This window comes from Salmo trutta, chromosome 10 (genome assembly GCF_901001165.1).
Source record: "Salmo trutta chromosome 10, fSalTru1.1, whole genome shotgun sequence".
Classification (NCBI taxonomy): domain Eukaryota; kingdom Metazoa; phylum Chordata; class Actinopteri; order Salmoniformes; family Salmonidae; genus Salmo; species Salmo trutta.
The window spans coordinates 11,122,624-11,148,211 of record NC_042966.1 but is presented as its reverse complement, the minus strand read 5'-3'; the positions used below and the strand labels follow the sequence as shown (position 1 = coordinate 11,148,211).

General features: G+C 42.3%; 2 long non-coding RNA genes across 2 annotated transcripts in view; both read right to left on the bottom strand.

Annotated features, from left to right (window-relative positions):
- The window catches only part of LOC115201102 (uncharacterized), a 74,961-nt gene extending 49,674 nt beyond the window's left edge, over positions 1–25,287 (bottom strand). Inside the window, exon 1 of the long non-coding RNA XR_003879688.1 lies at positions 24,219–25,287. This is a non-coding gene — a long non-coding RNA (uncharacterized LOC115201102). The remainder of the gene's footprint in view (positions 1–24,218) is intronic.
- On the bottom strand, positions 12,089–13,961 carry LOC115201103 (uncharacterized). The gene is made up of 2 exons (XR_003879689.1): positions 13,730–13,961; positions 12,089–12,261 (listed from the first exon to the last, which is right to left on the bottom strand). It is a non-coding gene; the product is annotated as an uncharacterized LOC115201103 (long non-coding RNA).
- Positions 25,288–25,588: the final 301 nt, after the last annotated feature.

Here is a 25,588-nt window from a genome sequence, read left to right as displayed (position 1 = left end):
TGACATGCTTCGAAGTACGGTAATGAAATATTTAGAAATCTTTTGTCACGAAATGCGCCATGCGCACGACCCTTATTTACCATTCGGATAGTGTCTAGAACGCACGAACAAAACGTCGCTGATGGAACATAACTATGGATTATTTTGGACCAAACCTACATTTGTTATTGAAGTAGAAGTCCTGGGAGTGCATTCTGACGAAGAACATCAAAGGTAATCAAACTTTTCTAATAGTAAATCTGATTTTGGTGAGTGCTAAACTTGGTGGGTGTCTAAATAGCTAGCCCTGTGATGCCGGGCTATCTACTGAGAATATTGTAAAATGTGCTTTCACCGAAAAGCTATTTTAAAATCAGACAGATCGAGTGCATAGAGGACTTCTGTATCTATAATTCTTAAAATAATTGTTATGTTTTTTGTGAACGTTTATCGTGAGTAATTTAGTAAATTCACCGGAGGTTTGCGGGGGGTATGCTAGTTCTGAACGTCACATGCTAATGTAAAAAAGCTGGTTTTTGATATAAATATGAACTTGATTGAACAAAACATGCATGCATTGTATAACATAATGTCCTAGGGTTGTCATCTGATGAAGATCATCAAAGGTTAGTGCTGCATTTAGCTGTGGTTTTGTTTTTTGTGACATTATATGCTAGCTTGAAAAATGGGCGTCTGATTATTTCTGGCTGGGTACTCTGCTGACATAATCTAATGTTTTGCTTTCGCTGTAAAGCCTTTTTGAAATCGGACAGTGTGGTTAGATTAACGAGAGTCTTGTCTTTAAAATGCTGTAAAATAGTCATATGTTTGAAAAATGGACGTTTTCGGATTTTAGAGGAATTTGTATTTCGCGCCACGCCCATCATTGGATATTGGAGCAGGTGTTCCGCTAGCGGAACATCTAGATGTAAGAGTTAAAATGGTGTATAATACTTGTATGTTTGAGGAATTTTAATTATGAGATATCTGTTGTTTGAATTTGGCGCCCTGCAATTTCACTGGCTGTAGGCCAGGTGTTCTGCTAGCGGAACCCCCTTCCCAGAAAGATTAATGATGGTGTTGGAGTCATGCCTGGCCATGCAGTCATGGGTGAACAGGGAGTACAGTAGGGGACTGAGCACCCACCCCTGGGGGGCTCCAGTGTTGAGGATCAGTGTGGCAGATGTGTTGCTACCTACCCTCACCACCTGGGTGGGAAAGGGCAGTGTGGAGTGCAATAGAGATTGCATCATCTGTGGATCTGTTTGGGAGGTATGCAAATTGGAGTGGGTCTAGGGTTTCTGGGATAATGGTGTTGATATGAGCCATTACCAGCCTCCTTTCAAAGCACTTCATAGCTACGGACGTGAGTGCTACGGGTCTGTAGTCATTTAGGCAGGTTGCCTTTGTGTTCTTAGGCACAGGGACTATGGTGGTCTGCTTGAAACATGTTGGTATTACAGACTCAGCCAGGGACAGGTTGAAAATGTCAGTGAAGACACTTGCCAGTTGGTCAGCGCATGCTCCGAGTACACATCCTGGTAATCCGTCTAGCCTTGCAACCTTGTGAATGTTGACCTGTTTAAACGTCGTACTCAGCTCGGCTACAGAGAGCGTGATCGCACAGTCGTCCGGAACAGCTAATGCTCTCATGCATGTTTCAGTGTTACTTGCCTTGAAGTAATTTAGCTTGTCTGGTAGGCTCGTGTCACTGGGCAGCTTGCGGCTGTGCTTCCCTTTGTGGTCTGTAATAGTTTGCAAGCCCTGCCACATCCGACGAGTGTCAGAGCCGGTGTAGTACAATTCCAACTTGGTCCTGTATTGACGCTTTGCCTGTTTGATGGTTCGTCGGAGGGCATAGCAGGATTTCTTATAAGCTTCCGGGTTAGAGCCCCGCTCCTTGAAAGCGGTAGCTCTACCCTTTAGCTCAGTGCGGATGTTGCCTGTAATCCATTGCTTCTGGTTGGGGTATGTACGTACAGTCACTGTGGGGACAACGTCATTGATGCACTTATTGATGAAGCCAGTGACTGATGTGATGTACTCCTCAATGCCATCGTAAAAATCCCCGGAACATATTCCAGTCTGTCCTAGCAAAACAGTCTTGCTTAGCATCTGCTTTATCTGACCACTTTCTTATTGACCGAGTCACTGGTGCTTCCTGTTTTAGTTTTTGCCTGTAAGCAGAAATCAGGAGGATAGAATTATGGTCAGATTCGCCAAATGGAGGGTGAGGGAGAGCTTTGTATGCGTCTCTGTGTGTGGAGTAAAGGTGGTCTCAAGTTTTTTTCCCTCCTGTTGCACATTTTACATGCTGGTAGAATTTAGGTAAAACGGATTTAAGTTCCCCTGCATTAAAGTCCCCGGCCACTAGGAGGGCCGCCTCTGGATGAGCGTTTTCCTGTTTGCTTACGGCCGTATAGAGCTCAATGAGTGCGGTCTAAGTGCCAGCATCGGTCTGTGGTGGTAAATAGAGAGCTACGAAGAATTGAGATGAAAACTCTCTTGGTAAATAGTGTGGTCTATGGAGTTATGGATCTCTTTACACCCTCTGCTCACTCCATAGGAAAGGTGCGTCACAGAATCCCAGGCTTTTTTCCCTTCTCTCCTCCGTTCCCCCGTCTCTCTTTGCCCCTCTCCTGACATCAAACACTGAAGCTGATTCTAAACTCCCTACCGACTATTTAACAACTGAGTCATGGGTCAAAGTGACACACACACACACACACACACACACACACACACACACACACACACACACACACACACACACACACTGGCCTGCTCAGTAATGATGCCAAAGTCCCCCATCTTAACCAGTTGTATAAGACCATTGATTCTATTTTAGCTCTGTTTGGCTGCAACGGCACAAAATGAAAACACCCTGATCTAACTACTGGTTTCACACTAAAAACAAACATGGACACAATTTCCTCAACCAAGTTAATGATTGTCATTATGACATGACGTGCATCACTTTCATTCAAATCCTCAAAACATTAAATGGCTGTGTCTCAATGGAAGCATTTAAGGCAGGAAGTTAATATCGACGTATAAAGACATGTCCCATTCCCAGGGTACCTTAAAATGCTGCCTTCTTTATTTTGTAGTCAGCCAAATGTCAAACCTCATCTGCATGACAACCTAGTTTATCCCATTGTGTGGAAACTCAGAAGAGGAAGTCACACAAGTTTAAAGGCAACTTCTGAGAAGACATGCATTCCTGATGACATTCTAGGATGGTAGCAGTATAAAGGGTTGCTTTCTTCAACATCCGCCGAGTCACAGAAATAGACGGGGTAGATAGTGATATGTGAGAGAAAGCCTTTAGAGTGTGTCCAAGGAAAACAGGGCTGTGATCAGAGAGAGAAGCTTCTCTGGCTGGAGAGAGAGGACCACATGGGGTGGCAGAGATGGCAGTCTCCACATGTCTTCTTCCCCCTGTTTACCCTGTCTTCTGTTACCGCTCTGATGGTCTGATCACTAGGTAGGTGTACTGATCACAGTGTAGGTCTACTAATACCCTTTGCAGACAGACTTTACGGTAAGTTGCCTGTAAAACAAATCAGGCAGTGTTTTTACGAGCCCATTTCATACAGTCCCATTTCACCACAAGCAGGAGTAGGAGCAAGCGTGGGCTGATGTAGGTGGACGTCGATATTTCACAACTTCCGTGGGCTTTTGAAGTTACCTATACACGACCGAGCAAAAATAATAGGCCTACACTTGATTTAGGCGACATTATCGCACGTTAAATGTCTCTGATCAGTGTTAGATGAGCAAATGAGTAGATTACCTTTACCAACCTCCACTTATTTGCCCAGCCTGAAACCAATTAGCCAAATATACAGAGGGCGATTCAGCCAAACAAAATCACATCGATTGATTAAGACAAGTCACAGGCTTTTGGTAGGGAGTAGGCCTAGGGTACTAAGTGACTGCGAGTGAAGAGTAAAATAATCCACTTGGTAAGCTACGTGACATGCTGACAATGTTCTGATCGACGCTGATGAATGAGCCGACTGGACAAGATGATCATGAGCAGCACTCACCTCAACTTAGCTAACATTTCCACAACCTAATTGTAGCCTGATCAATATCCAAACGGAGATTCAGTGAAAATAACAATTTGACATTGATTGATTTATGGAAACGAGACATGACGCTTGTCTCAAAGCGGCGCAAAACGGTGCTGAAATATTTGGCTATTGCTTCAAATGTATTACAACACTTGGATGACTTCAGTAAGCAACAATTTGATGCCTTCAATTGCATTAGCCTACTTTAATCCAATGTTATCGTAATTCAGCGATATTTATTTCCACTGTCACTCTTTATGGATCAATCCATTTGTGGTAAAGAAAACAGTGGATGTGGTGGGCTATGCGATGAAATGGGTGAAGTGACATGCCTTGCAAAGTTTAGAACTGCCAGGAGGATAGTAGTAACAGGCGCAGCCTAGCAACCATCAAGAGTTTAAGAGCCTAGTGCGGGTCAATGCCGCGTCAGCATTGCGGCTACATATCATACTAAGCCATAGGCAGAACTTTACCGCAATCATGACTAGGTCGGTTCACGGAAATAAAAGTTTAGGCTTTGATTCCAGCAACACATTTCAGATATAAAGAAAAGACAGAAAAAAGTTGGTGGAATGCTAAAGTTGTGATGGGGGGAAAAAAATCCATACAGTTACATATAAGGATATTATTTTTGACGATATACTATATCTGTACCTGCTCAAAAACTCTTCTGCTCCATCTTCTTTTTAAATACGGAGCCAATTTATCTTCAGCACTTTTATTTTTTGGACTGATCAAAACTTTATTCATGGCTTTCTCTTGTCCCTCTACAGCAGAGCAATATGTTTGGAACAGCGAATCGCAAATAATGTATTATGAATGTATTATAGGTAATATAAATACTATGCATTTTTATAGGTTGCGTGAGATTTTAATTGGCTGTGGGCGTGATAGAAGGCATTATAATTACATTATAAAACTCATGTGGTTTATGTTCAGCTTTCTGAATTCCTCAGCTTTTTTGTTATTTTTACCAATGATTTCAAATTGCCAATGTGGTTTGAAAGTGGAAGGAGTTGATTAACATCAAAGGAATACCATGCTGCCTATAATCCATGATAACCCTAGTAAGACCATGTTATCCGCCACAATAAAGCTGGGGGTCATACAGACCACAGTAAGCTTATAAACGGGTAAAGTTCTAAATAACAAACAACCATGAAAACAAACTTGGAGCTAAAAGTTGTTTTGCCAGGTTACTTCCTGTGGTCTTGGTTGAGGTGTCAAAAGTGCCTAAACCAGGACATCTGAGAAGTTCTGAGGTGCACCGGTTTTGATTTCCCTTTTTAGTGTGTGTGTGTGTGTGTGTGTGCGTGCGTGCATGCGTGCGTGTATTAGAGGCTTTCACAGGTCCAAAAAGTTGAACCCTTTTACAAAATGGACCTGGGGCTTTTCCATCTAGACCCAGGTCCATAGATATAAATAAATACATTTTTTAAATATAGAGACCAGTTCCAAATGGACCCGAGGACAACTAGACCCGTTCCATATAGACCTGGATGGATCCAGACCCGATTGCAGCCAGCAATACTGTCCTACTGTGGTCCATTTCCTCTCCACCTAATGGAAGCTCCGCTCTCTTTAACTTAACCTTGTCCTGAGTCCCAGCAGTAAATGACTGACAGCATGTTATATTTCACAATATAGAGTTCTGTCTCTGAGCCTTATTCCTTTTATATCTATGACATAAACAGTCAACTCCCGTTCTATTGAATGGCTAAGGCCTGTCATGAATACATGCACAAACTAAAGCATGTATATATCAAATACCGCAGAGATTGGTGAACTGCAATGCACATATACAGAGTTTGCACTTATCCCATTTGCACTTTAATCTAGAGTCGACTGCATTACTGTATAAAGCACCACCACCACCTTGGCTATGTTTTGCTCTAAGGTTGGCCTTAATAAACCTTGTTGAGGAGATGGGAGCAGCATAAATCCTCAGCTCTAACGTGTACACTGCGCAGGGGAGCCTCTGGCCCAAAACGTAAACACAGGAACATTATTTCTGTCAGACAACGCGGAAACATAAACAGCAATTTATCTCCACTTACGGGAGTGGGAACATTCCATTGTAGCACTCTCCATCATCCAACACACAGCCCCTTTCCCTGCTCATAAACACATACATGAAATCACATAATCACACACACACAAACATACTTGAGAGCACACACACACACGTTATACAAGCATTGTTAAAATCAACTACTACACACAGTAAGAACTTCATTGATTGATTATCCCACTCTTCGTTTTGATATTGAGGTTATAATTTCCATAAAAAGTTACACCCCAGGTTTTATTACAAATTACAACAATAAATCACACACACACACCCTAAACCAAGGTCCCATCCATTTTTTTACATTTTTTTTTTTACCACAGTTGCCCTTTAATGGCATTAGGTTGTGTTAAATCAGTGTCTTCGAGTTCCAGGGGAATTCCGACTGAGGTTGGAGAAATAAGGCTGGGATCCAAACCCTCTCTGACAGACAGAGAGAGACAGATTTGTACAGGCAGGTAACTACACTGTCTGTTTATCTAAGCATGCCTTTGGCCTACCCGCAAATTACATGGAAAACTGCACACTGACGGATCAGGCGAGAGGCTCTTCCTCTTCCTCAACAATGACAGAATTGTTCACGGTTTTCAAATGGCACAAGGATTGAACTGTACTATTTGACACTGACAACAGAAGTCTTGCCTGAGTCAACCAACTGTACTCAGGCACTTGCTATCTAGTGAGCCGGGTCATGCTAGTTCTGCAAACAGGGTAGAATGCAGTGGATACAACCATCTATCCTACCAACATGCTAATGTCGATCTGCAGACCTCTCTCTCTCTCTTTCTTCTTCCCCCACTCTATTCCTCTATTCCTTCTTATTGGCCTGCAGCAGCCATTCCACAGGCATCATTAGTGCAGAGGGGTAATATGCCTCACAACCGAGCAGAAGAGAACAGAACAGCCAGAGCAGAGCTGAACAATCAGCATGTCTCTCATTCAGACCAACCCACATCCTGTGCCAACACACTACAATAGTAACCCAAGTCTCCATGACTGGGGCATATTAACGAGGCAGGGTTTGATAGCAGCAACATGCAGGCCTGTGGGTTTGTATAAAATGTCGACGCGATAGGGTTTATGTAGTGAACTGAGGCATGTGGCAGGGATATGTATACTATAGCATTAGAGTAGCTACACTGCGGGTGGACGTTGGAGTCACGTGAATGAATGAACACTGCTCTGATATTATAAGAGAGGAAAGAAAAAAGTGATGAGCTGAAGATATTAGTTCTACTTCACAGGGTTTCCCTGCAACTGGCTATAGGTCATTTTCAATAAAACGTCACAATAAGGTGCAGCGTTCGATTTGCCTGCTGGGGGGCAAGGAGACCCCCAGCTCCGCCGGAACCACTGACAACTGTGTGACATTTTCAGAGAATTGTTAACTAAATGTTAACTATTCGGTTGTGATATCATCACCTCTTGAAGAGCATAGTCAGAACTACACATTTCTGATTATTACAGTGCTGTGAAAAAGTATTTGCCCCCTTTCCAATTTTCTCTACTTTTGATATTTTTGATAGTGAATGTTATCAGATCTTCAATCAAAACTTAATATTAGATAAAGGGAACCTGAGCGAACAAATAATGCAACACCCAATGCTCCTGTGTGAAAAAGTAATTGCCCCTTACACGCAATAACTGGCCACCTTTAGCAGCAATGACTCCAACCAAACGCTCCCTGTAGTTGTTGATCAGTCTCTCACGTCGCTGTGGAGGAATTTTGGCCCACTCTTCTATGCAGAACTGCTTAGCAACATTTGTGGGTTTTCAAGCATGAACTGCTCGTTTCAAGTGCTGCCACCACATCTCAATTGGGATTCGGTCTGGACATTGACTAGGCCATTCCAAAACTTCACATGTGTAGCTTTTTAGCCATTTTCATGTAGACTTGATTGTGTGTTTTGGATCTTGCTGCATGACTCAGCTGCGCTTCAGCTTCAGCTCACAGACGGATGGCCTGACATTCTCCTGTAGAATTCTCTGATACAGAGCAGAATTCATGGTTCCTTCTATTAAGGCAAGTCATCCAGGTCCTGAGGCAACAAAGCATCCCCAAACCATCACACTACCACCACCATGCTTAACCGTTGGTATACGGTTCTTATTGTGGAATGCAGTGTTCGGTTTTCGCCAGGCATAATGGGAACCATGTCATCAGGACCTGGATGACTTGCCTTAATAGAAGGAACCATGAATTCTTGCTCTGTATCAGAGAAGCATAGCTGGGTCACGCAGCAAGACAATGATCCAAAACACACAATCAAGTCTACACAATCATTTTTTTAATGCAACAAATTTGAAGTTTTTGAATGGCCTAGTCAAAGTCCAGACCTAATCCCAATTGAAATGTTGTGGTAAGACTAAAAACGACTGGTTCATGCTTGAAAACTCACAAATGTCGTTGAGTTAAAGCAGTTCTGCATGGAAGAGTGGGCCAAAATTCCTCCACAGCAATGTGAGAGACTGATCAACAACTACATGAAGCATTTGGTTGCACACATTGCAGCTGAAAGTGGCACAACCAGTTATTGAGTGTAAGGGGGCAATTACTTTTTACACGGGAATTGGTTGTTGCATAACTTTAATTAAATCAATAAAATAAGTATATACTGTATATATGTATTTGTAAACCCAGGTTCCTTTTATGTAATATTAGGTTTTTGTTGAAGATCTGATAACATTTGGTATTAAAAATATGCAAAAATAGAGAAAATCAGAAAGGGGTCAAATACTTCACAGCACTGTAGCTCTATCATCAGAACTATACAGCAAGTAACTGCATGCTTTTCATGATCAGCAAACATTAGTTGATCATGTCATTTCAGATACGTGAGGGTCCTACTTATCTTTTTTATCCAACCAACCAGTGGAGGCTCCTCAGAGGAGAAAGGGGAGGGTCATCCTTCTCAGTGAATTTCATTATAAAAAGCTACAACTATACTAAATATATTCGTGTCACAAAATATTGTATTAAAACACACTATTTTGCAATGAAGGTCTACAGTAACATCTTACAGCACTCTCTGGTGTAGCCGGAGGACAGCTAGTTTCCGTCCAGCTAGTTTCCGTCGATACATTGACTTCAATACAAAACCAAGTAGGCTCATGGTTCTCACCCACTTCCACAGACTTATACAGCAATTATGACATCTTCCGGACGATGTCCTCAAACCTAGCAGAGCTCTTGCAGCATGAACTGACATGTTGTCCACCCAATGAAATTATCAGTGAATTCAAAGAAATCCTGAAAGCATAAGCTACAGCTAGCTAGCAGTGTAGTGCAGTGCAGTGCTTAAAATGTGGTGAGTAGTTCACTCAAAGAGAGAGAAAGACAATAGTTGAACAGTTCTGAACAAATTAATTTATAATTAAGGAGAAGCAAGAGCGGGAGAGGGAGATAGAAATATTTTGTTGTACTCTTTTTACTTTCTTTTTCACTTACTTTGCTAGTGAATACAGCTAGCTAGTTAAGCCTACTCAAAGACCTGGCTCAAACAAAGAGGGATGCTATGTTAGCTAGTTGGCTATGGCTATCCAATAGTAGAGCTCTTCTAAGTCAAGGTAAGCTTTGGTTGTATTAATTCATTACCACCGGGGCCCGTCAGTGTAACTGCTAAACTATACACTTTACTGCATGATTGTAGCGGGTTTACTAATGCGTTAGTTCTAGTAGCTATGTTGATTATGTCGTTAGATAAAACGGTGCCAATGATGTAGGCTGTGTGTAGCGGTTAGCGGATTTGGCTTGGAAAGTTTGTTTTTCGCCTGGTCACAGACAGCTGTTGTGTTGTGCACTGATGTCCACAAGCAAAGGGAAAAGGTGAAAGAGGGAGAGCGCCTAGATGTGAGAAGAAATTATGGAACAACCAAAGTGATCATGCTGTTTGTATGTGGCTGCTATGAATGTGAACTGTGTTTGCAGGTGATCAGGGGTGTATTCGTTCCGCGATTCGGTTGAAAAAACATTTCTTAAATGGAAGCAAACGGAACGGCAATAAACATAACTTAATTTTTCCAATAGTACTTGTCATTCGGGGTGGTACGGTTAGGGGAAATAATAAAGAAGGAAAATATAATAATATATATATATATTTAAAAAAATATATATATATGGGGGATTGGAAATTATGCAAACAATTACATTGATAGAAGCCAAAATCTATCTGCATATGAAAGCTGATCTACCCTCCCAAAACAAATAAAAATAAATACAACTTAGTTGTAGAATTTATTTAACAATACCTTGAAAACAGTATGTAGTTGTCAATGGTTTTTTGCTGCTGGTTTCCTTGTCCCCCAGCAGCCAAATCGAGCACTCTGCACCGCCTTGTGACGTTTTAACTTCAGGGGGCAAGCAAAACTAAGACTGTTTCAAAAGTATGCTGTCTATTTCTCACAGTCTAACCAGATGCTGGGCTTTCTAGCTGGACATGAAAGAGTTAATCAGAACCTCTGTGAGCATAAGAGTGAGGAGGGCAATCTCACTTAGAGCACTTAAAGCTGTGACTTATCGCGCTCCAACTCCATACAATGCCGGAAACAAGCCCAAGCTGGATCAGGAACGCAGTGACACATTAGCTACTTATGCCACAGGCTTACACTCTCTGGTCTAAATCTAAATCTGTGTATTACTAAAGCAAGGTGTGTGTGTGTTAGGGAATAAGAGTCCCAAATCCTACTCTCATGACCAAGTTATCAAGCTGAGATGCTGTGTCATCACTAGGGCTGTTGCGGTGACCGTATTACCGACACACCGGCTGTCACGAGTCATGACGGCAGTCAAATTCCACGTGACCGTTTAGTCACGGTAATTAGGCTTCTCCAAGCTCTGATGCTGCTGATGGTCATTAGTAGCTTACCAAACTTGCTAACTGCCTGGTATTCAGCACTCTATTGTCCCTCTAATCACTCTGACATTAATGCAAATATCATCGAAAATCTTGCGCAACATTTCTATAGGCGATGCAATTGTGTGAGAAAACAGAGTCATGGCATCTATTAAAAAGAAGAGGATCCCATCAGCTTTCTATAGGCTAGGCCTACTATATTTATTTCTCAACGTTCCTAATATTAAGCACACTGCTTCTCTTTATGACAGCCAAGTGAGTGAGAGGTGATTCAGAGCGTGCAGCCAGGAGATGGGAATTTTAATTATTATATTCCGCCCAAGGGCACAACGGCCACTGGCCGCAAAAGGCATGGATTTTTTATGGGGCATTACGGCCACACAAAGGGGATGCCGCCGGGAAATTCAAGGCATTATCAAGTGCTGGTCAAATTGTAATTGAGAGACTGATGAAGTGTGTACAGCCTTCGTAAAAATCAAAGCAGAGCTCATGCATTTCATTCGACTTTTTTCAAATCATCATTAGTCGCATCATGCAGCCTTAGAATATATACAAAATCTAGACATATAGTCCAATGTTTTTATCACAACTAAAGTTACATAAATAACTCTAAATTAAGCAAATAGGAGTACCTGATTCTTTGTTAACCACTCAACACAGAATAGCTGCATGTGCGCACTCCCTCAAATTGTTTGGAGAAAATATCCTTTCTATTTTATTCAGCTTTATTCAATTGTATTCTACATACTATGAAATAATACAAAACAATTTGACGGAATTCTAAGCAAATCTTGTCAGCTAAATGAACTAGTGTAGCCAACAGCCATATGGCAGCCAGTTCCTGGCCTAATATAAGGACAACTCAGAGTATGCTATTCTGTTCTTCTGAAATAGACACAAGTTTATTCATATCATGTTTCTTTAGACCTTTCTAAAATAAATAATGGCTTTATTGTGATGGTGTATGCTATATTTGTCACGACTTCCGCCGAAGTCGGCTCCTCTCCTTGTTCGAGCGGCGATCGACGTCACCGGCTTTCTATTCATCGCCGCTCCATTTTTCATATATCCATTTGTCTTGTCTTGTTTCCATACACACCTGGTTTTCATTTCCCCAATTAAGCTACTTGTATTTAACCCTCTGTTTCCCATCATGTTTTGTGTGTAATTGTTTCATGTTGCTGTGGTGTCTTTTTACGCGCTTTACTTTTGTTATGTTCGGTATTTTTGAGCGCATTTCATTTATGTTGTGCTCTCGTTTAGGAACTTTAATAAAGTGTGCCTGTTTACATCACGCTACTCTCCTGCACCTGACTTCGCCTCTTTTACACACGCTGACAATATTACATGGATTTATTAGTCTTTTTAAAATGCAGATGTTCCAAAGGTCTGCATCAATGGTTTGTAGGCTATGAGCGGAAGCCAGGAAATGCTAAATGTGTTTATGTTAATTGACGGTCAATTACCATGAAACTGGCAGTTATTTAAGTGATAAAGCCCGAGAAGCCGGTGTTTGGAGGATAGATTGGCATGGGTGTTGTTGGGACCGAGATGAAGTGTAGGTCCGGCAAACTGTGCCAATATATCCTCCAAACACCGGCTTCGAGGGCATTATCACTTTTATATAATGGGTTACCAACATATTCAAATAACGATTGACATATTTCATTAAAAACATTATTTTGCTGAATTTATTCATACTATTTCATCCTTCCACAAGATATAGTCCCAACACAAATCTAGGGTTGCTACCCAAGCTGGTCGTTCATTCTATCGGTTCGGTTGCCAGAGACGCGACTCAGTCGTTCAGTCTTTTTGTTCTGTATCTATGGATGCGACCCAGTCGTTTGTTCTAAATGTTCCATTGCCATACTGGCTGGCAACGTTCTTATCCCTTGCTTGCTAAACAGCCAACTATGGCTAACTTACAGTCATGTCAAACAGTGCAGCCAGAATAACAACAATTTGAATTTGGTGAAGCTGTTTTCTAGTGACATTCATTTGGATACATCGCCATGAGGCGCAATTTACGCCTGGCATAGAAAATGTGCTCACTCATCAGGACACTGTTGTTCAGAGCTAGCCAACAACACAGCTAACACAATCACTTCAAACTGAAGCTGGAAAGACTGCAAACTAGCTGCACTTCATTTAATTTGACCTTTTTTCACTTGACAATTCTTTGTATATATATCCATAAAAATGATGCCAGCTGATTCATGATTTCGACTGGCTGAGAATCGCTGCCTGTCTGTCTCGTCCTGACTCCAGACACGTTCATTACTATGGGACAGCTGGAGATTGAATTTGAAAACTAAATGTTAGTCTAAAAGAAATGTGAGATAATGTCTAGATGCTTTTTATAGTGGAGGTCGTTCATGAATTGCCTGGCTGGGCTAATGAGACAGTGTATTGTGCTGTCAGATGGAAACGAGTAAATATCCATTGTACTGTCATAGATTTAGCCGGTGGTAACTTGTGGAATAGACACCGGCTGGAATGCGGTTTTACCCAATCAGCATTCAGGATTAGAACCACCCATTGTATAATTGCTTGACAATCACCGGCTGACAAAATTTCATGACCGCCACAGCCCTTTCACCACATACTTACCTAACCTACTACAACGACACACACACACACACACACACACACCACACACACACACACACACACACACACACAGAGAGAGAGATCACACGTAGCAGATGGATCTGCTGGCATTTCACTGGCATAAAACACAGGTCTACACTTAGCGCCACAACAATGCTAAGAAGCAATGTGCAAAATGCTGATTATTTTAATCTGCAGGAGAGTGTAAAGGAATGTTGGACTTTGCTACACAAACTGGCGTGCATCTATCACACACTTTAACTGGTCCAAAGAAACCTATCACAGCGGCCAGCTAAATGAAAAAGGCAACACTGTGCACACGCACACACACACACACACACACACACACACACACACACACACACACACACACACACACACACACATACACACACATACATACACATACATGCAGATAAACACATGCCGATAAACACGTGTGCACGCACACACACACAGATACACACACAAACAAGGTTAATGTTGTACAGCCTAACAGATCCATCTAAACGATGCCTTTGTGTGTAGGACTTTGCATAGTTTGGCTTCCGTATAAAAGAGTGAGCTCAGGCAGAGGATTGTACAGAGCATGAGTAAGTAAACCACCTAAATTCCTCTCACACGCTTCGACAGGAATCCAGCAAACAGGCAAAGGAGGCGGAGAGGTGGTGGTGCGGCAGAGGAGAGGAGGAGAGAAGGGTGCACTCTTTTCAAAGCCAGGGCATAATTTGTCCTGTTCTCAGTGTGGTACAAAAACAGAACTTAACATGTAGCAAACAAGAACGAGGTCGCCAATCGCCAGCGATGTTAACCCTTTGTATGGACCCACAGACAATGAGGGCCCAGGGGAGCCCAGCAAACTACCGATACTCTCAGTTCAAAGCAGAAGGAAAAAACAAGAGTATTGTAAAAACTTAGGTGAAGACATTAAAGAAACAAGAAAAGATTTGTCAATGACTGGGCAGCACATGAACAAAGATGCTGTTTTCTTATTCTATATAGCCCGTTTTTAGGTCTGACGAAAGCACTTGATCAATAACATGCATTATTGTCCTTATTAATAACATTAGCACGCTGACGCTCAAAGACGACATCAATAGGCGGGCACATGAAAAGAGAGATGATTAGTGAGGTGCTATAGGAGGGGCCAGCTAGGAAAATATTCATAAGGGCCACAAGTCTATCCCAAGGGCCGCTCTCTCTTTAAACACATTTAAGAGAAGGGGGAAAGTGTTCTGTTCATCCTCAGAACCACCCGAACATTTGAGAGTGAGAGAGAGAAAGGCAGAGGCCACTCTGCAGCCAAACTACACACTAGTCTCCCACTTACAGCCGGGTCGGCATTGGGTGTCTCAGAAGTGGAAAGAAAACGGAGCGTGTTCCTTTTATTGTTTGTTTTTCTAGCACTTTGTGTTATTCTGGTTCCCTCTCTCTGTTCTCTCTGTCTTTACATTACATAATGAGGTCCATCCATCCCAATTAGGAGGTGTTGCTTCCTGACGAGGGGTGTGTGTTGTGGGTAAGGGGAAGGGAGGGCGGAGTGGGGTACTGGGTTTTGTGTTCTTCTTCTGAGAGCTTTTTTAATTGTGTATAAAATAAATTGGGGTGCTGAGCATCAATCATTAGCTCATACAAATATCAAGAGGGGTAAAGCTAACCCAACTATCCCTTAGGATTACTCTTGCACACTATGGATTCGGTATGCAGAACAACTTGAGAGGCGTTCAATCTGGATGAACCGCAGGCAAATGCAATCCCACCTACTCCTCAAGAAATACAACATAAAACCCTAAATCCAATACTTTCAGCCTCCATTGCCAGTCGCCATAGAGAAACATGGAGACACTCCACACACACAATCACACACACAGTTCTCTCCCTCCGTGACACATGCAAAGCTGAAGTGTGTTTTTGTTTTGGGAGGAAGAGAGGGTTAATTACTTGCACTTCTCGATCAGAAACATATTTACAGAGTTCTCCCCTCTCCTTTCTCTTTCATTCTGGGGGATGGGGGGAAGGAGGTTAACTTCTTGTGTGTCTGAATGGAGAACAGCTGCAGGGTGCTGGCCAGGGACAGTTCTACTTGGCTAGAGAGGAGACCAGAGACCCCCTGGGGAGGAAAAGAGAGATGAGAGGAGAGAGTGGAGAGGTGGGGAGAGAAAATATATAGTAGGAGTGGGTAGAAGATGGCAGGGGTAGAGAGAGATAGGGCAGTCAACAACAACAAAACATATAGCAGAGGAGGAGAGGAGTGTTAATGGAAGTGCTGAGTGGTTCCCATAAACAGGACCTGGTTGAACAGATCATAGTAGCCTGAGGATATATCACAGCCCAGTTGACTTTACAGAGCAGCGGAGTGATTCAAAAAAGCAACACTTCATCTGCTAGTAGAGGACTCACAGACAGGTATTGATTGACACTGACACTGGGATGTCAACAGAAAACCAAAAAAATGACGAACGTTGTAGCAAAATAACTGCAAAAAACCCTGACCAAACTCAAAAGACGCATCATCGGTGTAAAAAAAAAGAAGAAGCTTTGCTTCGTACGAACCAACAAACCACCGATTCCCCCCAGAGAAAGAGGCACTGTGGGAACACGTTTGGTAGCAAAGCATTCTAGGAAAGGACACAAACGTGTAAGAGGCTCATCTGGGTGATTTCCTACACTGGCTGTTTTTCTCCAGTCAATCAGGCATCGGTAATGCTTTAATGAGCTGGCTGTCAGTACATGATGAGTTGTGTGTGACACCGCAGAAAAAACACATTATATAAACAGCACCCTCTTGGATATAGGCTATAATCAGATAGGGGAGGGGGAGGGAGTCGTTGAGTCATTCTGTTGTCAGGATGTGTTGCCAACGCTGCAGACAACTCCATATTTAATGTGGAGTTTCACTCGCTGTTTTTAAGAGTTAGTATCTGAATAGGACTATATCTGTGTCTGTATCTGGCAGTGCTGGAATCTGTGAGTTGGGTAATAAGGCCAGAAGATCGTTCTAGCTGGGACTGTTGGCCGATTCTTGAATCACTGGGCACTTTATGCATGGAGCGTTGCTGCCACCCAGTGGTTAAAGGGAGCATAAAAGCTTCCCTGCAGTGCTCTATGCCCAATGCTAAATAGGCCTCTAGCCACTTCTGTTCCATCTTCAGCCTATCTGGGAACATGGAGGAGCTTGGACCATACTGCGTATACCTGTCAAGTAATTTCAGAACTATTTCAAGTGCCTCTAGGGGTAAGAGTTGGAATTAGGCCGTAGCCATCTGAACTCAAGTTTGTGTGTGTGTGTGTATATGTGTGTGTGTTTTTTGGGTTTTACTATCCTTGTGGGGACCAGGATAGGAAAACAAGGAAAATTCAGACAAGTGGGGACATTTCGCCAGTCCCCACAGGGAAAAAGGCTATTTTAGGCTTAGGGGTTAGGTTCAGGGTTGCAATTAGGGTTTGAATTAGGTTTAGGGTTAAGGTTTAGGGTTAGTAGTTAAGGTTAGGGTTAAGGTTAGAAAAATAAATGTTGGTCCCAATAAGGGTAGTAAAACAATTGCTTGAGTGTCTGTCTGTATGTGAGAGAGAGAGAGAGAGAGAGACAGAGAGAGAGAGAGAGAGAGAGAGAGAGACCCAGTGCACCCCAAAGGCCTCACCCACCACCAGAGCATCACCAACTCCATCGGCCCAGCCAGTCTGGACTAGAGGTCGACCGATTAATCGGCATGGCCGATTAATTAGGACCGATTTCAAGTTTTCCTAACAATCGGCAATCGATTATGGCCATTGCACTCCACGAGGAGACTGCGTGGCAGGCTGACCACCTGTTACGCGAGTACAGGAAGAAGCCAAGGTAAGTTGCTAGCTAGCATTAAACGTATCTTATAAAAAATTATCAATCTTAACATAATCACTAGTAAACTACACATTGTTGATGATATTACTTGTTTAACTAGCTTGTCCTGCGTTGCAAATAATCAATGCTGTGCCTGTTCATTTATCATCGAATCACAGCCTACTTCACCAAATGGGTGATGATTTAACAAGCGCATTCGCGAAAAAAGCACTGTCATTGCACCAATGTACCTAACCATGAATATCAATGCCTTTCTTAAAATCAATACACAAGTATATTTTTTTAAACCTGCATATTTGGTTAAAAGAAATTCATGTTAGCAGGCAATATTAACTAGGGAAATTGTGTCACTTCTCTTGCGTTCTGTGCAAGCAGAGTCAGGGTATATGCAGCAGTTTGGGCCGCCTGGCTCGTTTCTTCCTAACAAAGACTGTAATTAATTTGCCAGAATTTTACATAATTATGACATAACATTAAAGGTTGTGCAATGTAACAGCAATATTTAGACTTATGGATGCCACTCGTTCGATAAAATACGGAACGGTTTTTCACTGAAAGAATAAACGTTTTGTTTTCTTAAATGATAGTTTCCGGATTTGACCATATTAATGACCTAAGGCTCGTATTTCTGTGTGTTTATTATATTATAATTAAGTCTATGATTTGATATTTGATAGAGCAGTCTGACTGAGTGGTGGTAGGCAGCAGCTGACTCGTAAACATTCATTCAAACTGCACTTTACTGCGTTTTGCAAGCAGCTCTTCGCAATGCTTGAAGCACAGCGCTGTTTATGACTTCAAGCCTATCAACTGCCGAGATTAGGCTGGCAATACTATAGTGCCTATAAGAACATCCAATAGTCAAAGGTATATGAAATACAATTGGTATAGAGAGAAATAGTCCTGTAATTCCTATAATAACTACAACCTAAAACTTTTTAACTGGGAATATTGAAGACTCATGTTAAAATGAACCACCAGCTTTCATATGTTCTCATGTTCTGAGCAAGGAACTTAAACATTAGCGTTTTTACATGGCACATATTGTGTTTTTGCATTATTTAAACCAAATTGAACATGTTTAATTACTTATTTGAGACTAAATAGATTTTTATTTATGTATTATATTAAGCTAAAATAAGTGTTCATTCAGTATTGTTGTAATTGTCATTATTACAAATATATATATATAAAAATCCTCCGATTAATCTGTATCTGCCTTTTTTTGGTCCTCTAATAATCGGTATCGGCGCTGAAAAATCATAATCGGTCGACCTCTAGCCTGGACCGAGTCTAGCCTAGTACCCCACACCAGACCATTGTTCCATTGTTTATCGTACTCTTAACAACTTAGTAGTTAGTTGTTACTGTATTTTTGACTGTGTTATTCTTTCTTTCTGCTACATGAAATTGCTATCATTTAGCATGTGGAACAATCAAGGCTTAAACTCATCAACCTTTGGACTGAAGAGTGTAGCACTGGAGTTTTTTTTTTATCTGAAAGATGTTGATGTCATCATTCTGCAGGACACATGGTGTAAGGCAGACATTGCCACTCACCGGCCCACAGTCTATAGAGAGGTAATTGTGCCGTCACAGAAACACAGCTCTGTCAATAGAAGCAGAAGCTCTGAAGGATAGATAATTTGTTACAAATCCGAACCGCAAAATCGAATTGATCCATTCAAAATTGGTAAATATCACATTTGGTTAAAACTGAAAAAATGACTTGTACGGACAGAAAAGGTTTTGTTCCTTTGCACAATATATATCCCCCCTCAGAATCCCTGTATTACACAGAGGAGATATTTCCCACCCTTGAGGAGGAGACGTGCTATTTCCAGGCCCAGGAAAATGTGTTGATCTGTGGGGACACAAATGCGAGCACAGGAACACTACCTGATCTAACGACCACATGAGGAGAGAGCTTTATTACAGCCCATACCGTTTCTAACTGTCTTCATCTCCCCGATAGAAACAACAGTGCCAGCACCATCATCAAAAAGGGAAGGGATCTGTTACAGCTCTGTCGAAGCCTGGGTCTGTACTTTGTCACTGGTAGGTTACGGGGGGACTCTTTGGGGAAATTCACCTATTGCTCACCTCTTGGCCACAGCACAGTAGACTATATGATTACAGACACTGACCCTTTCTCTCTCAGCTCATTCACCGTCAAGCCACTAACACCTCTGTCTAATCACAGCCAAATTGCCTTGGTCCTCAAAAGAACAGACCTGGAAACAACCACACATTCACAGCCCAGTAAGCTGTATAACATCAGAAATTCATACAGATGAGCCCAAAACAGCACAGAAGAATACCAGAAAATAACCAGTAACCAAAAAATACAAAATGGTGACATATGGACAACCCATTTTAAAACAGTCTACAACACCATTCAAAAACAATGCCAAATTCATGAGAAGTTGAATGGATTAGAAAAAGCTATAAAGGACAATCAACATCCATTGGACTCCCCAATTACTGACCAGTAGCTCTATTAGAAACTTCAGGCCCTCAAATTTAAAAAAGCATGCGGACCTGATGGCATCCTAAATGAGATACTCAGATTCACTAGTGCAAAATGTTCATTGGGAAAGGGGATACCTAGTCAGTTGTCCGACTGAATGTATTCAACTGAAATGTGCCTTCCACATTTAACCCAACCCCTCTGAATCAGAGGGGTGCGGGGGGCTGCCTTAAACGACATCCACGTCTTTGGCGCCCGGGAAACAGTGGGTTAACTGCCTTGCTCAGGGTCAGAACAACAGATTTGTACCTTGTCAGCTAGGGGATTCAATCCAGCAACCTTCCGGTTACTGGCCCAACGCACTAACCACTAGGCGACCTGCCGTTTAATTAGATCCTAAGTGTAGGTTATTTTCTTGACATCTGGAAACAATGACTCATAACCCCAATCTTTAACAACGGAGACAAATTTGACCATAACAATTACAGAGGCATTTGTGTGAACAGTAACCTGGGGAAAGTTTTATGTAGTATTATAAATGTAAGAGTTCTAAAATTTCTTGAGTAAAAAAACAAATTGGATTTATACCAAAACATCGCACGGCCAATCAGATTTACACCCTACACCCTGATAGATAAACATGTCCACCAAAATAATACCAACATGTATGCCTGCTTTATCGACTTCCAAAACGCATTTGATTCTATTTGGCATACGGGACTGTTCTACAAAGTGGTGTAGGGGGGTAAACATATGACATAATTAAATCAATAAATGCAGCATCAAAACTAGCAAGAAAATAATGGAATTCTTTAACCAGGGGCGGTGCCTTTGCCAGGGTTGCAATCTGAGCATGCGCTCTTCAATATTCACATCAACGAATTGGCCACTATTCTAGAAAAATCTTCAGCCCCTCGTGTTAGGCTCCACAATCCAGAGGTTAAATGCCTGCTCTTCGCAGATGATCTGTGCCTGCTGTCACCCACAGCACATGGCCTACAGCAGGGTCTGGAACCTGCTGGAGCAGAAATGCCAGACCTGGGTCCTGGCAGTAAACCCCAACAAGACCAAAATAATTAGATCCAGATCTCAGGGAATTAGACCAAAGTTCTGAATTGGTACAAAATATATAGAGTACTGCACAGACTACAAGTACTTAAGTTTAAAAATAAGCTCAACTGGACAACTAAATGAGGCAGTGAATGAACTGAGAGAGAAAGCACGCAGGGCATTCTACACCATTAAAAAACAAATTTAAATGTGTCATTGAACCAATTGCACTTTAAGGCAGCGAGGTGTGGAGTCCACTTGCAAAACAAGATTTCACCCAATGGGGGACACACCCCAATGAAACCCTGCATGCAGATTTCTGTAAGATTCTCCTACATGTCCAGAGGAAATCTACAAACAATGCACGCAGGGCAGAATTAGGTCAATATACACTAATAACACAATCTAAAAAAAGAGCAATTCAGTTTTAGAAACATCTAAAATACAGTGATTCCCTCTCATATCATTACCAAGCCCTGCAATGACAAGAGCAAAGAAAAGAGTCCCCTCATCCAGCTGGTCCTGGGGCTGAGTACACAAACCTGTTCTACTAACACACTTAAGCCTCAGGACCAGAACATCCAATCAATCAGAATAAACCAAATTACAACACAGTCAAAACAAAACTACATTACCTATTGGGAAACAAAAGCACAAGCACAAAGAAAAATGCAGTGCTATCTGGCCCTAAATTGATAGTACACCACGGCAAACTATTTGACCATAGTTACTGATCAAAACCTTAGAAAGACCTTGACAAAGTGCAGGCTCAGTGACCACAGCCTTGCCATTGAGAAGGGTAGACACAGGAAAACCTGGCTCCCTGTAGAGGAAAGGCTGTGCAACCACTGCACCACAGCAGAACCTGAGACAGAGCTGCATTTCCTGACAAAATGTCAAAAATATTAAACAATTAGAGTGTAATTTCCCAAATTTTAAACCCTTATTCAAGGTTTCAAAGACTGCTCTGATGAGAATAATCTACATGGCCTGTTGGGGGAAGAAGCAGAGAGCTATGAGTTGGCGGTGCACAACATCGCTGCCTGCCATAAGATGAGGGACAGTGTTTGACAGACTAACCTACACATGTCCTCTATGCCATTGTTATTGTCCATTGCATGGTTATTTTTACCCTTCATTATTGTTGTTATTGATTGTCCCCTTGACAATCTTGATTATTATTATTACAATTATGTTCATTTTGTAAATTAATCTGTAAGGGCAGACGCCGGACAGGAGTAGCAGGTACCGGGAGTCAGACATTTTTTTTTATTTTTTTTTTTATAGGGGAGGTTTATAAACAGGTGATTAAGAGAGTCCAGGTCCGTCCAATATCAATGAAGCGCGTGACGAGGGAAGGCAGATGTGCGTAAATGATGGTGGCAGGAGTGTGTAATGCAGGGCAGCCGAGCGCCAGGGGGGAAGAGCGTGAGCAGGCGTGACAGAATCACACACTTTCCAAAGTACTCTTTGGCAATATGTACATTGCCACATCTTGCCAATACAGCAAATTGAATTGAATTGAGAGAGAGAGAGAGCAAGCATGCAACCGAGCAAGCGTAAAATCTTCAAAGTTGGACACTTCAAACTTTCGATCATGCATTTCTTCACTACACAGTATCCACAATCCAAATGATCTCACCAGAGGTATAGGGACATTAGTACACCCTAGTGGTGGTGGCAAGGATAGTTATTTTCCTGCTAATAAAAAAAGCCCTTGTCTGCAATACTATCTCAACACCAGGTGGTGGGGGTATTTGACTGTGTTGGGCATTTTGTGGTACATTGAGCAGGCTCTAGGAGACTCCAAGAGATTGTTAACCCGTTCAAACCACAAGGTGGAGGCAGAGCTATTACTACAGACACACGATAGGTGCACCTGTACTTCAACAGGTAATACACACACACGTCCTGTTCTGTTCCACTGCTTAGTCCCACTGTTAAGTTCTAAGGGTCCATGTAAATGTCTGATTTGCGGCCATGTAAACCCTGACCTGTTCACCGGACCCCCCCTCCTCCCCCACACATGTCTTGACTGCTAAATGCTTGGCTGTGAAAAGCCAACTGACATTACCGACCTGTTGAACCCTCTACAACCACTGTTATTATTACTTGAACCTTCTTGTCTTCTATGAACATTTGAACATCTTGAAGAACAATCTGGCCTTAATTGGCCATGTACTCTTATAATCTCCCCCCGGCACAGCCAGAAGAGGACTGGCCACCCCTCAGAGCCTGGTTCCTCTCTAGGTTTCTTCGTAGGTTCCTGCCTTTCTAGGGAGTGTTTCCTAGCCACCGTGCCTCTACATCTGCATTGCTTGCTCTCTGGGGTTTTAGGCTCAGTTACATAAGCAGTTTGTAATAAATGCTGTTGTAAAATGGGCCCTATAAATACATGTGATTAATAAAGTATTACTTACATCACATACTGAAAAGATCACAGTTGACAAATACTATAAGGACACCATTCTATAAACTACCCTGTGGAGAGAGAAGACATCAAGTGATTACATTCCACACAGAGAACATCACCCACATTGAACAATTGGCCTAGACTACTCCAGTGGGAGAACAGCTCCTTCTCCCCAACCCTACACACAGGGGCAGGCTGAATCAGGATCCCTTTACCAGGTCTGAAGGAAGGACAGGAGTCAATTTCCCATCATTACAATTGTGTTCATTTCAATGTTGTTGCGTTTGATGGGGCCAGTCGGAGTGCCAGTCTGTTTGTGCTATCAGGTCAACTCCTTGTCACACATTCTTATGTTTGGCTTGACAATGGAGCAATGGAGTTGGCAAGACCACAAACTGATCTGGGACCAGGCTATGAGCGGGCAAATTGTGACTTGAAGCAGCAACCCTGCCATTACATAACAGTGCACTATCACATGGGCCATAAAGGTCCAGCTAACATTGCAGAAATAATTAAAACGTTTCCATACAGGGAGGCCAAACTGATATTGAATGGTAGGACAAGTCTGTACACGTCACCACCGCTTGAGAGCAGCAGACTGTAAGAACTCTAGTTCTCTAAACGTCACCATAGAAACGACCTGCACAAAGTTGCTTGACATGACATGAGAAGTTTTGGAGAAAATGCATCGGCTAACTTTACGTTTATGATAGGATAATAAACTCTTTGGACCACTTTGATCCACCAACAAACATTATATTTATATGTCATCCAAGTTGCTTACATACACGCATTGCGGACTAAACTCACAGAGAATAAGCCTATTTAGAGAAACAAATGAAAGTGGTTTACCTGTAAGGCCAATGCAAAACTATGTTCTTGCCACATTTTATCCAGAGGTGACATTTTACAATCCAAAATCCAGTTTCTTCTTACATCACGCACAGGGCCGTTATGTGACATCCACCTGTGTGACTGATGGTGATGAGTTCTGAAAGCACAACTCCTGGGCAACTGTAGACTATGGATATGACACGGGATATTAATATCCATCAGCATGATGCGTAAAAATATATGGATGTCAAAATCTAAACGAAGAACCCCACGCACAAGTAAAATAATCCTCAGCTGAACAGAACTCCATACAAAGCTCTCCACCACGCACGCACATCTGACCCGTGGGACAAGCCATAGGCTATCCCATGAGATCTAATAGTCAATGAACCAAAGAGCACATGACTGCGAAAACAGCTTAATTTATAAAATCCACTTAAAAACAGAATAAATCCAGATTTGGATGAAATGTTCTCGCGTAGTCCAGTCTGTTCTTGGCGTTGCCTTGTTCGACTGTAGCGCGATCCAGCGGTTTGCAGTGCAGCCGCGCACTAGTTTCTCACGCATCTTTGCATTTCCAAATAGTCGCTTATCACGCGGTAAAAGCCAGCACATAACTGAGCCATGCTGAGAGCTGCTAACCCAAAGAATTTGGGCAGTGGCCGATGGGATATGTAGTCCCCACCCACAAACAAACGTGTGACTCCAGCTGTTCCCAACTTGCATAAAACGCATGCTGTTTTAATGTAAGTCGGTTACATGGACTTGTTCACCTATTTTTCTGTATTCTCATGTTCTCTCTTTAATCAAATTAACAGAACTTGGCAGTAACACCACTGGCTACATCCAAGAACAGGCCCTTCTCTGACTGAACGCTCTGCTGGCAGTCTTACATCACTTTAAAGTCTCCCTGCCAGCAGGCATGCTGTTATTTTTGAGCATTTTTAAATTACTAGCACGCAAAAACTCGGCTTGGCTAAGAAGAGTAGTGGAGCTGTACACAGAATGGACCGGGTGAGTGTGGGAAGCGTGCGTAAAAAGGGGCAATCAACGAGAAGCCAACCCACAAAAACGTTTTGTTCAAACATCGTTATATACTTATCATTACCATTGTTCCGACGTTCAGGTTGGCTCCCTGAGTTGATGCACTTCCAAGACGCAGCAAAAAAAAAGAAGCTTGGGAAATCAAAACTGCCAGATGTTTCGGATGCAGTCAATGGAAAAACCCGCGCCGGGTTTTCCCTCCCACACTCACACCTGAATTCCCAAAACACCTGAAGTGCACGCGATCCTGTAAAGATGCAGGTACTTGATAGCGCTCTTGTGTGAACAGGGCTGAGCGGTTACGGAAAGTGTGTGCTCACACGGCGTTGCGTGACTAGAGGGGT